Here is a 15,786-nt window from a genome sequence, read left to right as displayed (position 1 = left end):
GATATCCAATCCTTGCCTGAGCCCTAGTGTGGCAGTTGACAGGCAGGGAGCAGCAGTATGCTAAAGTAATGTTTGTGCACATGATTGCTAAACTTAAGCCTGTTCTAAGCAGCAAACTAGAATCTCAATCCTGACAAGGGAATTCTACAATGGCAGCATGAAAACTATAGAAAACAATCAGACACGCATATACATACACAGAAAGACCCCAAAATTAACAAACAAAACACTGAAATAGCAGTCGAGGTGAATTATTAATTTTTTTCTTATTTTCTTTTCAAAATGGAATTATTATTAGTATTAGAGATATTTGAAACTTATCAGTTAACACTATTGCTCTTTATCAAGCAAATGACTCACATCCAAAGGGTATTACTCTCCCTTCGGCTCTCTCCTGAACCCTCCCAATCTGGAGGTTAAATAGGGAGAAAAATCCAAATAGTGAAGAATGTTGGCAGCTTCATGGATATTCAAACTGTAGCAAGTTGGAATCTGAGAGCCAAAGCTTGACTCAATATTGCTAATATAAACCAGGCTTATTTGGTTCAGCTCTTTTATCACCATCTATAACTGCATTTTTTTTCCTCACAGAGGAATAAAATGGTATGATGCAGAAAGAACTCCGTTAAAAGCACTGGAACATTAACCTTTCTTCGTTTCTCTCTCTGATATAAATGACATAATTGCATATTGTGTTTAAATTCACATGGGAAGTCTGAAGGGATGTTGTGAGAATTCATCTGCAAGTTGTTCAAGCTCTATGAAAATATGAAAAAATTGCTATATTGGGAAAACTCTGTGACAGTAACAAAATGCACTGTTGTTTTACTACAGCAGATGCAAATAAAATGGATGGAGAAGCCAGGCTTGACAAAACACAGTGATGGGACAGGAAGATGAGATGGTTGTAACCTTTGGTATCTGAAGTACTTCTCTCCTTGCGTGCTCTTTGATGAGAGTGGAGACAATGCCAGGAATTATGAATGTATGTCATAATTATGTTCAACTACATTCACAATGACCTGTTCTTGACCCATATCTGAGAACAATTTGATAGTTGTTTCCTTTCTGATGGAGTGGTTGAAATCTCTTTTGTTTCTCTTTAAGTGAATGGCTAAATTCATTTTACAGAACTACAGATGATTTAATTTAACATGAAATGAATAAAAAATGAACTTAATCCCACCTTGATTGCTGTCAGCATTTTAATAGTAAAAGTGTCTTTTTACGCCTGATATTGGACAAGATCTGAGGAAGAAAAGGCTTAGAATGCAGGGCTGAAGAAGCATCATGCTGTCTGTCCCCGAGGAGAAAAGAAATCTGTCCTCATTTGGAAATAGCTCTTGGCTATGGCTCAGAAACACTCAATGGGCAGCGTTAGAAATTGTAGCACTTTCTTTGACAAAAAGAAAAATCACTGTATTTCTGTGTACTGTTAAAGAAGATAGAGGAGGTTAAGAATTAGATACAGAAAGTAATATGTACAAGCATCCATATTATGAAACATTCTTGGTTTTTCATTAGAAAAAAGTATGTGTTTTTCTTTAAATATAAATTTAAATTTGTCTGGAAAGGTTATGATTTCAATTATTTTACTCTATATTCAGAACATGCATTTCAATTCTGCATTATGGAGTATACAAGATACATATAAGTTAATATATATTCAAGAAGACTTTCATGACAGTTATACTTTTTTTCATCAATATTCTGCAAATCTTCAAAACTCTTTTTACCTGAAGTGAGTAGTCCTTATTTTGCAGTAGAAGTGAGCTGAAATACATGTCTCCTGGTTTCTATCAATTACATCTTCTTTTCTCACACTCAGTTGTCTAATCTTAGATTTCCTTCACCTTTATATTGCAGGCAATAGTAACTGCCAACTTTAAAATCAGCTTTGAACTTGGAGAGGTTACATAGGGTCAATGGAGTTGGAAGTTAGGATTCTTTTCTGTTTAAAAGATATTTCAACTAGTAAAAAAAAAAGAAGAAGAAGAAGAAGAAGAAAAGAAAAAAAGAGAAAGAAAAAATATCACCAACTAATTTTTGTTGTCTGTCTGAAACAGTATAAGAAAACTGATATATAAATATTTCAACAATATGCTGTGATAAAGCCCTGAAAATTAGCTTATTCTCAAACTGTTTTGGAATTGTCCTTCTGGAATAAAAGCACTTTTATAAAAAAAATAGGCAAACAATTATTTAGAAAATTTCCTTATGGTATTGATGTGAAACCAAACATATTATCAAAAGTATGTATATATTCAGCCAGGGGAAGGCCTCCTATCTAACTTAATAAATTTCATTTTAAAAGTGGTATTCTTTTATTATCACAGTCATTTCCAGAGAATAGAGTGAAAAAGTGTGGACTTTGGGAGTAAACAGAGCTATGATTAACAATCACCAAGTAGACTGAGGATCTGAAGACCCCTCAAGTCAGTCTCCACACCTCCTTTGAAGGATTGTTTTAGGAGAGTTGAATGAGATAAAATGTGCAAAACACCTAAAATAGTGTCTATATATAGCAATTATTCAATAAATATCTCTTCCTTTTCCCATCCTCAAAGGGGTATAAGGACCCAGAAAAAAAATAACACTGTGAGTTATCTTTTTTATCCCATCTTTATATTTTATAGGAAAAAGTGGAATATGTATCATCTACCAGAGCCCTGAACAGTCAAAAAAGAGTAATCTTGGGAAAAGAGGGAAAAAAAAAACAGAATATAAGATTTGGTGACAGTAAAAGGGACAATGAACTGCTAGTATATGCACTAAAAACCCTGGCCCTTTTGAGCACAATCAGATGGAATTGCTATCTCTTAGAATTGTTGTCCAAGGACTAGAAAAACAGAGGCTTACTTCCAAAAATTGGTCATCTGCAGGGATAACTTTATTGCTTTGATCTAATTATGAAACTCTATCTCTTAAACAAAACCAAAAAAAAAATACCCAGATTTAAAGTTTATAAGTTGGAGAAATATTTTTCTAATATTTTAACTGGAAATTATGAATGGCCGCAAAACATATAATACCATAATATGATAGCATAATATAATTGCTATTTTACATGTTAGAAATTATAATAACTTTGTTATCAAATTTGTTATACTTTGCATAGCACTTATGGGATAATAAGTCTAATAAATATTTGTTATCTACCTATTGTATGCAAGGTCCTGGGTATAGATAGAGTTATCGGGCTATAGCTAAAGGTAGACATGGGATAAAAAGTTATTCTCTTCATTTTTTTCCTTAAGAAGGAAATGCTAAATGATGGGATTAGAATGCTTGGGGATATAAGAGAGTACAGAATCCAGAGCACAAGTAGTAGGTTAATTTTTAAAGAGAAAGCAAGGTCATGCCATCTTTTGGAAGATCAAGTATGCGTCATGATATAGGAATAGGTGGCAATAGGCAATGCACTTGCTGATGGGCAGATGAAAGAATTCCTATTTGATGGCTTCTTTTGCCTCAAGTAAAAATGAAACACATTATAAGTTGAGATGAGGATTTAGAAGAGAAGAAAAGAGATGAGAGATGTGAAACGATTGTCTAAGAGAGTAGGAGAGCAAGCTTGCAGAAATGTTGAGAATTTAATTGAAATGTATAGTCATTAATACTAATTTTGGCCAGGATCCATGTATTAGTTTCCTAGGGCTGCTGTAACAATGTGTGTGGCTTAAAACAACAGAAATTTGTTCTCTTACAGTTCCAAAGCCCAGAAATCCAAAATCGAAGTATTGTCAGGGTTGGTTCCTTCTGGGGGCTCTGAGGGAGAAATTGCCGCATACCTCTCCTCCCTCTTCTGGCGGTTTCTGGCAAACTTTGATGTTCTTTGGTTTGTACATACAACGCTGTTGTCTCTGCCTCCACCTTCACATGGTTATCCGACCTCTGTGTGTGTCAGCATCTAAATTTTTCACTCTTATTATAGGAACACGAGTCGTATTGGGTTTAGAGCTCACCCTAATCCAGCAAGCTCTTCTTAACTTGATAATATCAGCAAAGTCTTTTTTCCAAATAAGGTCTCATTCACATTCATAGGTTCCTGATAAACATGAATTTTGGGGAGAGACTTTCAACCCAGTACAGCCCAGTCGTTTAATTTTCTCTAAAAATGTTTAGCTGCTTGGGTCCAAATACTGAGCAAGTGAGTGGTTGAGTTTAATCAGGGGATGTTTATAAAAAGTATCATGACATTGCTTTCTTTATACATTAACTTTAGGCTTAAAATGATTAAATTAGTTTTTTTAGTAGTTTTTGCTAAGTGAACAAAATTTATCACATCTTTTGCAGGAAGATTTATTTTTAAGTTAGATTGTAAGTTTTGCATGTTTCTGATGACTTAAAATGAAGGAGCAAGACAAAGAACTATATATCTTCACAGTTCAGGTCTTGATTTCGGATATGTTTCATCATCAAAATAGTGGTGGGAAAGTTCAGAGGCCTGAGTACTACTCCTGCTCCCCCAGTGACAGTCACGTGATACTGGCTCTGTCATGAAACCATCACTGTCTTTAATTACAGGGAATAGATTTCAAAGTAAATTCCTTCTGTAGATTTTTACAAGTGAGAAAACGTATGTAAGGGACTTAGCCGACTTACCAAAGATATTATATTTAAATAGAGGTTAAATTGATGGAACCTTTTAGTCCATGACATAAAATTATTCTGAATCTTCTTCTCGTCATTGATAAAACAAGGATAATATATTTCTTGACATTCTCTATAAATTATTATAATATAGAATAAGAAGAAATGAATGAAAAACATTTGTAAATTCTAGATTCTACCCCCTCATAGCTAAGACCTATTTCCATAATTCTGGCTTTTGACAATTAGATTTTGATTTCTAATTTCTTTGTTAGTATTATAAATACAGTGAAGTCCATGTAAACATACAATGTTTGTCTTGTTTTAAATGAGTAAATATTGAAACATATAGAAGTTACTATTTATTTTTATTTATCCACCAAAATAGCAATTTCTCATTATCAGGAATTATTAGTGTTCCTATCATGGATTCTTTTCTTCTATTTTCCTAATTATATATGTATCTAGTTTTGTAGAAATAACTCTAAAGCTATCAATCTGTCAGCCTAAAAGAGCAAACAAAACATCAGGAACAATGTGTTTGACCACATTTCTAGTTTATAAATAAGTTTTGGTTGGATAGTTCTGTTTATGAAGTGGAAATGTGGTCAAAAAACCCTTAGTCTCTACAGTCCACAGAGAAGGCTAAATCTGCTTCTGATTTTTACATGATCAACTACATAAAATATTGATGCAGTTAAGTGATGCATTGCTATTGTCCATCTCTTTGTACACATGTTTACAAAGGGATGCTGATCTGAAAACAGATTGAAACAGTTATATATTAAAAGTTTGTTAGCACAACAGATTGCAAAATAAAAGTTTATTTTCTGATTCTCACACTTTCCATTATTACACAGAGTATGGGCCTACATTTTTAATCTAGCCTCCTCTCTGTTCATTTTAAACTTTCATTCATTTTAAACTTATTGCCTCATCCATTAATTTACAGAATTAAAATCCGTAACTGAATTCCATTAGCTCTGTTGTGTGCTTTCCAACAGTGTACATCCATACCAGGCCATAGCAGCCTTGATCCAGCAGCCTGTGTGTTCCTTCAGTAGGAGGGAATATGAAATGTAGGTGGTTAGCAGTGTGTCCATATCCTTAATGAATGTCAGCCATTGAAGCTGAGCTCACCTGCAATAAGACATTTGAAAACTTTTCTAATTAGAATCACTACATTAAATTAGAGGAGAAAAATCTATTGACACCCTGGTCAGTTTCTAAAGGCCCTTCACAAATAGCTTTCTACAGCATGGATGACCCCTCTAGGGAAGGCTTATTAAAAGAACAGTCTTAATTATATATTGAAATGACTTCTATAGTGAACTGAATCAATCAGAATTTACTTACAAGAGTATCTCTTAAGTGCTTTCATTACTTAAAAAAAAAAGGTGGTGCATATATTAATTAGCTTGATTGTAGTAAACTTTTCATTATGTATATGTATATCAAAACATTATGTTGTAAGCCTTAAATATATACAAATAAAAATGCATATAAAGTTCTATTTGACATTCTGAATCAGTTTACTACAAAGTTTGCTTGAATTCTAAGATATAAACAAATGAATTCTATACTATCGTTGGAACAACTCATGAACGCAACATTCTTAGAAATCCTCTCCAGCTTCCATTTTGTCTGTTTCCCCTGGATATTTATATAGTCGGAAGGTTGGTATTAATAGCTGGTAGTATAGGTTTTCTCATAGAAGGAATAACTAAGAAGGCATTTTTTTATGGATGAAGGGTTACTATCAGAAGTGCTTTTATCTTAAATTCTCACATACTGCAAAAAATGCTCTTGGTGGAGGGTATTCTTTAGGCTCTGTTGAGAACACTCTTAGCAGATCAGGTAAAGTTCTAGGGTTTTACTTGGACCCAAATAAAGGAAGTAAGGAAGATATCTCCACTTACTTTAAAGCTATCTTCTCCTCTTAGAGGCAGTTCCTTCTGGTTTCTAGCTCCAAACAAAGCCTTTTCTCAGTGAGTGGCTTAGGAAGCAAATTTGCTCAATCTGAGCTGTTTTATGTCCTCCAGCCCTCCACATTCTCAGCCTAATTTATAGAGATTTATCCCTTACATCTTAGAAATAACATCTGAACTTCTTTGAGATGAGAGACAGAGTGCCCAGGCACATACTACTTTTTCCCACCTACCTCCTCTGATATACCAACAAGAACAATAAACTATTAAATACAAAGGGCTGAATACTAGTTCTGCCTTCACTAGCTGTGTGTCCATAGGCAAGTTACATAACCTCTCTCTGTTCTGCTTTTCTCATCTTTAAGATGATAGTTTTTCATTTGATAAGACTATTCAAAGGATTAAATGTGATATTTTATGAAAAAGTGTGACTACAGTAGATTTTAGATAAATAATAGGTTTTATTTCTCTCTGAATCTTTGCATTAACCTTCCAGAGAAGAGAGCAAAGGTAAATGGGGAATAGTCCTAAGGACTTGTATTTGGCAATTTTCTCATTTTCTGGCAAATTTCTGGCAAGTCCTATACTTTGGGGAAATGTCTATTTCTGCCCCTTTATGCCTTTCTATCCCACTGAGAGTGGGAATTTCTCTCCACTTTTCCATATTCCTACTGATCTTCATTGCTTCTTTCCTTCTTTGTTGGGGGTAGAAATTGGGAGTCTAGTAGAGAATATTTCTGATAAACACACCTCTCTGACATATGGCACTTGTATATGTACTGCTGATACATCACTGGTTTTCTATCAGTGCTTTCTACAGAGGAAACAAAATGTCATAATCTTCCTAACATAAGTTACCATGTGTCTTTAGAAATACCTTGTAAGGTTTATAGTCTATGTTTTTTTCCCCATTGTCTTGTCTTCATTTATTTGGAACATAATAGGTACTCAATAAATACTTGCTAAAATAATAAATGTATTGCTAGGGGTCAAAGTAGGACTTGGGAACTTAGGGAATGGTGAGGGAAGGGGCAGCAGTTGTGGGGTAGATGAAGGGAGGCAGCACAAAGAATTGTAATCTCAAGAGCCTAATATTTATACTGGTAGGAAGGGTGAGTATGAGTCTTTGGAATGTTAAAAGACTTGTAAGTCATCAAGGTAGAGTACTCTTGAATGTTGGCCAAGTATCCAACTACATTTTATTATCTTTTCACACTTCCATGCCCCTAGATAAAAATGTCACATATTCTCTATTCTCCTTAAACATCTAAGACTTTCTCCCCACTCAAGCCTCTCAGCTTATTTATTATTCTTATTTTATGAAGAAAACACACATAACAATGAGAGGACTTCATACCCTCTTTCGGTTCCCATTCTTCTTCCGTTTCTATTCCTTTCCAGGAAAATTCAGTATGAAATCTATTAGATGAGGCCAAGCAAAGCAAGCATCTGCATGAGAGATAGAATCATCAGAGCCAGAGAGTGATTAGGAAGGTGTCTCTGGAGCAAGGGAGCCTGGCACGGGAATTTGGAGTTTATGTGGGAAAGGTAGACCCCTAAAACCACACTTAGAAACCAGTCGACATCTGTACTATATGCTCTGCTTCCTCTCTTAGTATTAGAATTAACTGACCCTTCTCCTATTCAAGGGTAACCCCTCTGCTTGTACTAGATCCCATTCTTTGCCAACTGGTCAAGGGCATCCATCCATCTCTTCTTCCACACCAGCTTTTCCTACTGCTGCTCCTATCAGGATACTAACATGCTGTACTTACTAGTCTTTTGTTTAAAAATGAAATTCCTTGATCCTACATTATCTTCCAGATACTACCCCATTTTTCCTCTCCATTTAACAGCAAAATTTCTTGAAAATGATGGTTTTATTCTCCATCTTCAATTTCTCTCTTCCTCTTCTCTCTTGAGCTTATCTCAGGCATACTTTACCCTGTACCAATACTCCCAAACTGCTTTTTCATCAATGTCATCAATGACTTCTACAGCACAATATCAAATGGCCAATCCTTAGTGCTCACTATCAGGGCATTTAGCACAGCTAAACAAATTACTCATTTGGGCTAATACTTTGGTCATTTGGCTTCTGGGAAACTCTTGACTCTTTTACTATAATACCTTAGTGGCTGCTACTCCTCTCATTTCTGGTTCCTTCTCATCTCCTCAACATCTACACTTTGAAATGTCTGAATGCTCAGTCTTAAGAACTCTTCACTTGCTTATCTACATTCATCCCCGAGATTATCTCATTTGCCTCATAACTCTATGAGCTGGTGACTCACAAATGTGTACTTCTCCACTAAACTCCAGACCTATTGTATAGAACTACCTATTCACCATCTCTAGCTGGATGTCCAATGCCTGTAACAAAGCTAGTATGTCTGAATACTCACTCATTATTAACCTGACACTCCCCAAATCCCTTCTCCTATAATCTTCCTTATCTCAGTATCAACCCCATTCCTTAGTTGCTCAAGCCAAAAACCTTAGAGTCATTCTTCTTTTGATCCATCAGCAAATTACTTCAGCTTTCCTTGAAAACATATAGAGACTCTGACCACTTTTCACCATCCCTACGCCAAATCTGCTCTTATCTGGATTATTACAGTAGCCTCCCAGCTGGTTGCCTTGCTTCTGCCCTGTCCTTTATTAAGCATAGTCTATATTAATAGAGAAGCCAGAGTGGCCCTTTTCATAAGTCAGATTGTACCTCTTCCCTGGTCAAAATACCTCAGTGTCTTCTGTGTTGCCTGCAGAGAGAAATCTGAAACTCTATAGCACATGACCCTCTGCTCCCCTCTGTTTGGATTTTCTATCAATCTCCTGTTTCATCACTGGGAATTGAGTTCTTTGTTTTTCCTCAGGGGCTTTATACTTGTTTCAACCTCAGGACATTTACATTTCCTATTTTTTCTGCCTGAAAACTTCTTCTTCCAAATATATACATGGATCTTCCCTTTACTTCCTTCAGATATCTGCTCAAATGTTAACTAATCAGGAAGACCTTCCTTAACCACTGTATATAAAATAATACCTTTCCCTGTCCTCTCAACATGTCCTATTGTGCTTACTCTGCATTCTTTTTCTCCATGGAAACCCTTGCTATCTGACATCTTACATATTTACTTATATATTTATTTATTGTCTATTTTCCTGCTACAATACTGAAGACTCAACGAAGGCAGGCATTTTGTTTGGTTTGCTCACTGCTGTTTTTCTAGCACTACTGCAGTGTCTGGCAGATAGTATATATTCAATAAATATATTGAAAGGTTTCAGAAATGAATAATAGATCCCATCCTTCAAGCACCAATGCTGATTATTCTGAGAGAAAAACACACTGGCCATTATGAGTTATTAATACCTCAGTGTAATTTATGTCAAATTACCTATAATTTATAGCTAAAATTACCTGAGAGAATGAGAACAGGTTGGAATCAGGACACCTGGTCTCTAGTCCTACAACTGTCTTTAACCCACTCTGTTTCTCTAAACAAGTTCTTTAGGCCTAGATTCCCTCATCTGTAAAATGACATTGTTGGACTAGATTGGTGGTTCTTAGCTTGGGGTGTAGGGCCTCCTCACCAGCCCACAATGGGCTTCAGGGAATCTGTGCATCTCCTATTATTATATGCACAATTTTGAGGCCGTGAGCACATGTGTACATTTTTTTTCCAGATGAGAGAAAGGTCTGTGAAACTGAAATGGAGTAGACGTTCTTAAGATTTCTTTTAGTCCTAACTTCATATGACTCTAAATTTAGAAAAGGGGTGACAGGAAGCAGCCTGATACTGCTACACAGCTAGAAGGCAGTCTCAGTTTTGCTACATCCTGAGCAATGCACTCATTTCCCTCACTTTCCCGATTCTACATTCAGTTCAACCAAACAAGACCAAAACAAACAAACAAACTCTCTTAGTATGCTTGGGAATTCAGACTGTCCCTGCTGGGTATTCCAAAGTCATAATCCCAGTGCTGCTACTGTTCTAAGAGCACTTTGAGAAGTAAGAAAGAGGATGGGAACAAGATATGGACAAAAGAGCAAGATCCTGTCTCTAAGAGAGGGTTTGGAAGAGGTAATTCCTGCGTGACACTCTAGCTGAGGGACTTAGAAAACTTCTCAAATGCAGAAGATTGTCTTTTTTATTTTTCTATTTTATTTCAAAATATAAGGGACTATAAATGTTTTTGTTACATGGATAGCTTTTATAATGCTTTAATCAGGGCTGTGTGCCCATCACCTGAATGGTGTTCATTGTACCTGTTAGGTAGGTTTTTATCCCTCCCCTGCACTCCCCTTCTTGATTTTCAGCAATATTTACTTCTTTCTGTGCCCATTGTAAAATTAAGTCTTAAGGGTGAATGGAAATGGAAAGGAAAAAGCACTTCATGACTGCCCCAGAAGTGACTTGGGATCTGATTTCTTAAATGTTTAATGCCATAAATCTTGAATTAGTTATTAAAAAGTTCTCTTTAGAGCATTGGAGATTTTTTTAAGGCCAAATGGATGTGCACAGTCTAATACTACCTTGTTATTCTACTTTTCTCATTAGGATCTAGATAACATTTTGCTATTGAAATGAATTTGTCACACAACATGCATAACTGTTCTACTCTTCTCCAGCTCTCCCCCCCCAATTACCCCATTACTTCCTCTTGTTAGGGCTTGTTATTTCTCTCTTTATAAGTGTGACCTGTTTGCTCTGGAAAAGAAATTCATAACTAGGTTCTAAGATCACACAAGCAGTAACAGGAAGTTGTAGGTAAGCCTCTCCTTCCTCAAATATAATCTGGGGACAATAGCATGGAAGGTGGAAGGTTGAGCCCAGTAATCCCACCATTCTTTCATTCAGTGCCTACTGCATGCCAGCCACTATGTTAAACACTTAAAGTCAGATTAGACACAGTCTCTATTCTACATTCTGAGTCACCAAAAACAGAGCTGAATGCCATCACCCCAGGGGATTTCCACTGGAATCTACTCGTGTCCAGGGTTTTGCTCCTTTCTCCCTGGAAGTGGGTGGGTGGTGTAATGATGACAAGGAAAGTGTCTTTGACCAGTAAACAAGTTGTCTTCATTACTCCCGTGGGGGAGTGGGACTGAATGGGGCATTTTTTTCGAACCTGGCCCAAACTCGGCTGCGCCTCAAGGGTCCATTAGGCTGCAGGTCACAGCAGCTGGAGCCCAGGCGCCCAGAGCCGGTCACGCGTCTGTGCCGCCCGCTCCGGGGTACACAATGGAGTCATTGACTATTCATTTACTGGTACAACAAGGCTGCTGTTGACTTAATGACGAGAGCCTCCCAGCCACCCTCGGGATGTTTAAACGACTAAGTGACTCTTCATTGCCATTAACTCATCTCCCTTTAACCTTAGTCCGGAGTCTCCCCAACGCGGGAGGACGCTGTAGGCGTGTTGGGGGCTCAGAGAGTCCGGGTGTTGACTGAGAGTGTACAGACTGCTGGTTTTTGCAGGACTGAATTTCCGTGTGTTTCAGAGCTAGTCTGAGTCAGGCGCTGGCCCAGGGTGTGCAGGGGTGGCACTGCTGTGCCAGGGGCGGGTGAGGGCTTAACTCTAGGACGGCTGCAGGCAAGGAGGCAGCAAAAGGACAAAGGCTCTTCTCCAGCCCAGACAACTTGGTCCCTTGGGACTCAAAGCCTCTCTAACTTGCGGGCTTTCGGAATTAGAGATTGGAGTGCCGCTAGGGATTGGGGCTGCTCCGGGGCTCTGCGGAGCGGTGGGATCCCACCTGCCCATTCTTACACAGCCAGTTTGAAAACTGTTTCCAGAGCCCAGCGCTCCCGGCCTGTTCCCGCTCAGCCTTACTTAAGTCTCCTCGAGAATCGAGAATCGTAGTTCTCCAGCTTCCTCTGGGGGAAACTGCTACGTCTCTACTCCAGTTAATATTGCGGGCTGAGGAGAAAATAGCAACGGTATTGAATAGATGTTGACTTTTCCGACCCAAAGGAGCGGAAATCGGGGATTGTTTGCAGAAGCTAATCGTTTCCACAGAGAAGCAGAGAGAGCCTGGTGCACTCGGCGCCTCCAGCCTGTCCCTGGAAGCGAAGCTGCCAGAATGCTCTGGGACTCGGGCGACGCTCCCCATCTCTAGCGGTTTGGAAAGTCCTCTGGAGAATTCAGACATGTAGCCACCAAACCAAGGCGGCTCCCCAGGCTCCTTTCTCCAACCTCTGAGTCTTCGGCCTCAGGTTCGGCGCCTGCCAGATCTCAAATCCAACTTCTTTGGGCAATGTGCATGGGTTGAGAGCTCAGGGACTTGCAGGGAGAGGGGGGTCTGCTATTCAGGCGCCAGACATACACAGAGACGGCCCGCCAACTCTCTGACACTCAGGAAAAGTCCCTTTCCATGAATCTGTTCTAGGCAACGGATGCATGGAGCAGGGCGCTGACTCCCTGTAAGGGAGTACGGGCACATTTGTTGCGTGCACTAGAGGTGGGGGTGATAGGGGAAGAGATCAAGATCTTTCCTGCAAACCTCAAAGGAAAATGGCAGTAGTTGAACTAAGAGGGCCACTTTCCAGACTACCAGCTGCTCCCCAAACCCTAGCAGCGGAGAAGCTCCGTTGCTGTGGTTTCGGAGAGGTGTAAAAGGCAACACCCCTAACCAAACGTGCTTGGGCTCTTTATACGTGTAGTCACCATCCAAGGCCAGGCAAATTCCTTAGCGTTTTGCATCACTCACTCCCTGACAGAGCATCTCGGTCTCAAACCCTCCATCCCAGGAGGAGGGTGTGCGCGCAGAGGGTGAACTGCCAGCCTGGGTAGGGGCCCGGGGTGGTTAATAACGTCCAAGTCTGGCGACACCGGGAATTGTCTCACTCTCGCTCTTGAAACCCAGGGGCGGGAGCTGCGCCCGGGTGGCCGTGGTGGTCAAGAGCGGGCAGGGACCGCGGGGAAAGGAGCGCGGCGCCTTTAAAGGAAGAGGCGAGGAACCCCCGCCAGGAGGCGTGTCAGTCTCCGCAGCCGCCGCTGCTGCTCCGCGGTCACCGTCTTCGCTGCCGCCGTCACTCGCGCTCTGCGCCGGCGGCTGCGCTGCTCGGTCTGGGAGCGGGGACTTTCCGCCCGACCTCCTCGGCTGCTCCTCCCCGAGGACCACCCCACCCCCTCCCCGCCCACCTCACCCTCAGCGCCAGGTAAGCACTCCCCGGTGGTGGGCTCCACTCCCGGCTCCTTCCCGCGGTGTTTGTTTTCTCGAGGACGGCAGGGACTGCGGGTGGGCGAGGGGCATTTTCCGCCTGGAAAGAAGGAAGAAGGCGAACAGCCGCGCGGCAGAGCGGGGTGCGCTCGGGGTACCCGCTGGACTGAGTCACTGAGAGTGTCTTTGTCCCGCTTGTCTCAGCCAATTCCCGTCAAGGATGCTAGTGGTTCTGCTGGCTGCAGGCACTCGTATTCCTCACAAAAAATAATTTAATAAGTGGACGTGTCAGGAAGTGGCCTCAGCTACAGGGACTCAAGCAAGGCGAAGAGAATGAGACAGATGGCAAGAAGCTGTGTGTCTGCCTGCGGGTCTGACCAACTCCCCATCTTTCCGTCTGTCCAGCCATCCGTCCATTAACCCTGCTCCTTAGTTCTGTGCTGAGGAAGTACAGACATTTGTTTTAACAGGCGCCAGTATTAAGAGCTTTTGAGAAAACTTGGAGGGCGTCCCATTAGAGTAAGAAGGCTGTAGTGTCACCAGGGTGGATCATAAACGTCAAGAACTTTTAAAGAACCACATCCACTGATATGTTTACCTTTAAGCAGATAGAGTTTCTTTGCCAAACACTACCGAACTGAGACTCCTTAGTTAATGATTTCCAATTTAGGGAATAGGGAACATTAGAAAACTTACTACTGCTATCATTTTGGTAATGCAGATTATCTTCTATCACCTCATCTCCACACTGTAAGTATTCTGTCATCAGAAATTATCTTATGAATTAATGATTATTTTCATTTCACAAGAGATGATCGATTCATTTGAATCTTAATTAGTTTTAGTTTAGTTGCTGGAAGATATGCGATTGTATTTCAATGTCGATTTGTCTTAGTTCATTACCTTATAACTTTTTATAGAGGCTATTCCTGTAACCACCAAGGCAGTTTAACAATTTCCTCCCATTGGCCTTAGAAACTGTTGAGTTAAATGAACAAAAAAATTGAAATGCACAGGAGCAAGGTGATAGAGAAATGAATGATGCTTAGAAGTCTTGCCTGTTTTTTTTTTCCCTCTCTCCCTCTATTTAAATCCACTGAAGATTGCACAAGCTGAAATTAAAAAAAAAAAAAAAGGTTCCAGGACATGTAAATCTATTCCACTTCAATTTCTTAATTAAGATACACTTCTTTTCAGCATCTAAAAATTAATTAAAACTCTAAATGTCATTAATCATCAATGCAGCAGAATGTTGGTGGAACAGCTGATAATGTGTTTAGAATCATGAGGAATAGATAGCATAGCATTCATAGTTAGGAAGAGTGAGTTGCAAGTATGCAACAGTGTGATTTCAACTGATCTCAGTCCTGACTTCATTCTCTGAAACCTTTAATACCATGGATGAGCAGACTGTTTATTTAAGCTAAGCTGAAATACAACAGGCCACTTGTATGGAAAGATAGGTTAGGTGTTACCGTAAGCTGAGGTTTCTCAAATGTCACATAACAGCAGGACTTCTGTGACAAATCAAGTGGAATCCTTAATAAAAATTCCATGTGAAAAAATTAAATATAGATATGGCATGGAAAAAACCTTTGAAATACCTTTGAAATTCAGGTTGTTCTGGGATATATATTTGCTGTTTCTAGCAAAAGGTATATGCATTGTTTTTTAAATGTCGTGCTATAAGGATTATTACACATTTGTTCATGCCCCAGCAGGTGGCAGCTAACTAGAATAAGATTCATTTTCACTGGGAGAATGGGAAACTAAAATTGCTTCTCAAGTAATACTGCCCAAGAATAATAGGTCATTAGTGTCAGTAAATATAAAAATATGATGAAAGATGAAGCTAATGTTTTTTTGTTGTTGTTCTTGTTGTTGGAATAAGCTTTGCATGAACATAATATACATTTTGTTCTTTGTCAATTTATCATAGGCTTGATATTTCTTCATGTCAGTCTTTTATGGCATTTTGTTTTTTGAGGTTTAGTTTTAAACACAGCTTCTCTCTGTGTGTGTATGTATGTGTATGCTTGTAGTTTGTCATCTCTGCTTTGACCTTGGAACCTACAGAGCTTTGGCTCCCAGCAATAA

General features: G+C 39.3%; 1 protein-coding gene across 1 annotated transcript in view; it reads left to right on the top strand.

Annotated features, from left to right (window-relative positions):
- Positions 1–13,552: 13,552 nt before the first annotated feature.
- Positions 13,553–15,786, top strand: part of GRIK2 (glutamate ionotropic receptor kainate type subunit 2) — a 616,372-nt gene continuing 614,138 nt past the window's right edge. The window contains exon 1 of the mRNA XM_020287070.2: positions 13,553–13,687. The gene's annotated coding sequence lies outside the window, so the exon portion shown is untranslated. The remainder of the gene's footprint in view (positions 13,688–15,786) is intronic.

This window comes from Microcebus murinus, chromosome 5, assembly GCF_040939455.1.
Source record: "Microcebus murinus isolate Inina chromosome 5, M.murinus_Inina_mat1.0, whole genome shotgun sequence".
In the NCBI taxonomy this organism is placed as follows: domain Eukaryota; kingdom Metazoa; phylum Chordata; class Mammalia; order Primates; family Cheirogaleidae; genus Microcebus; species Microcebus murinus.
The sequence above is the reverse complement of the archived record's forward strand: the minus strand, read 5'-3'. Positions and strand labels throughout refer to the sequence as shown.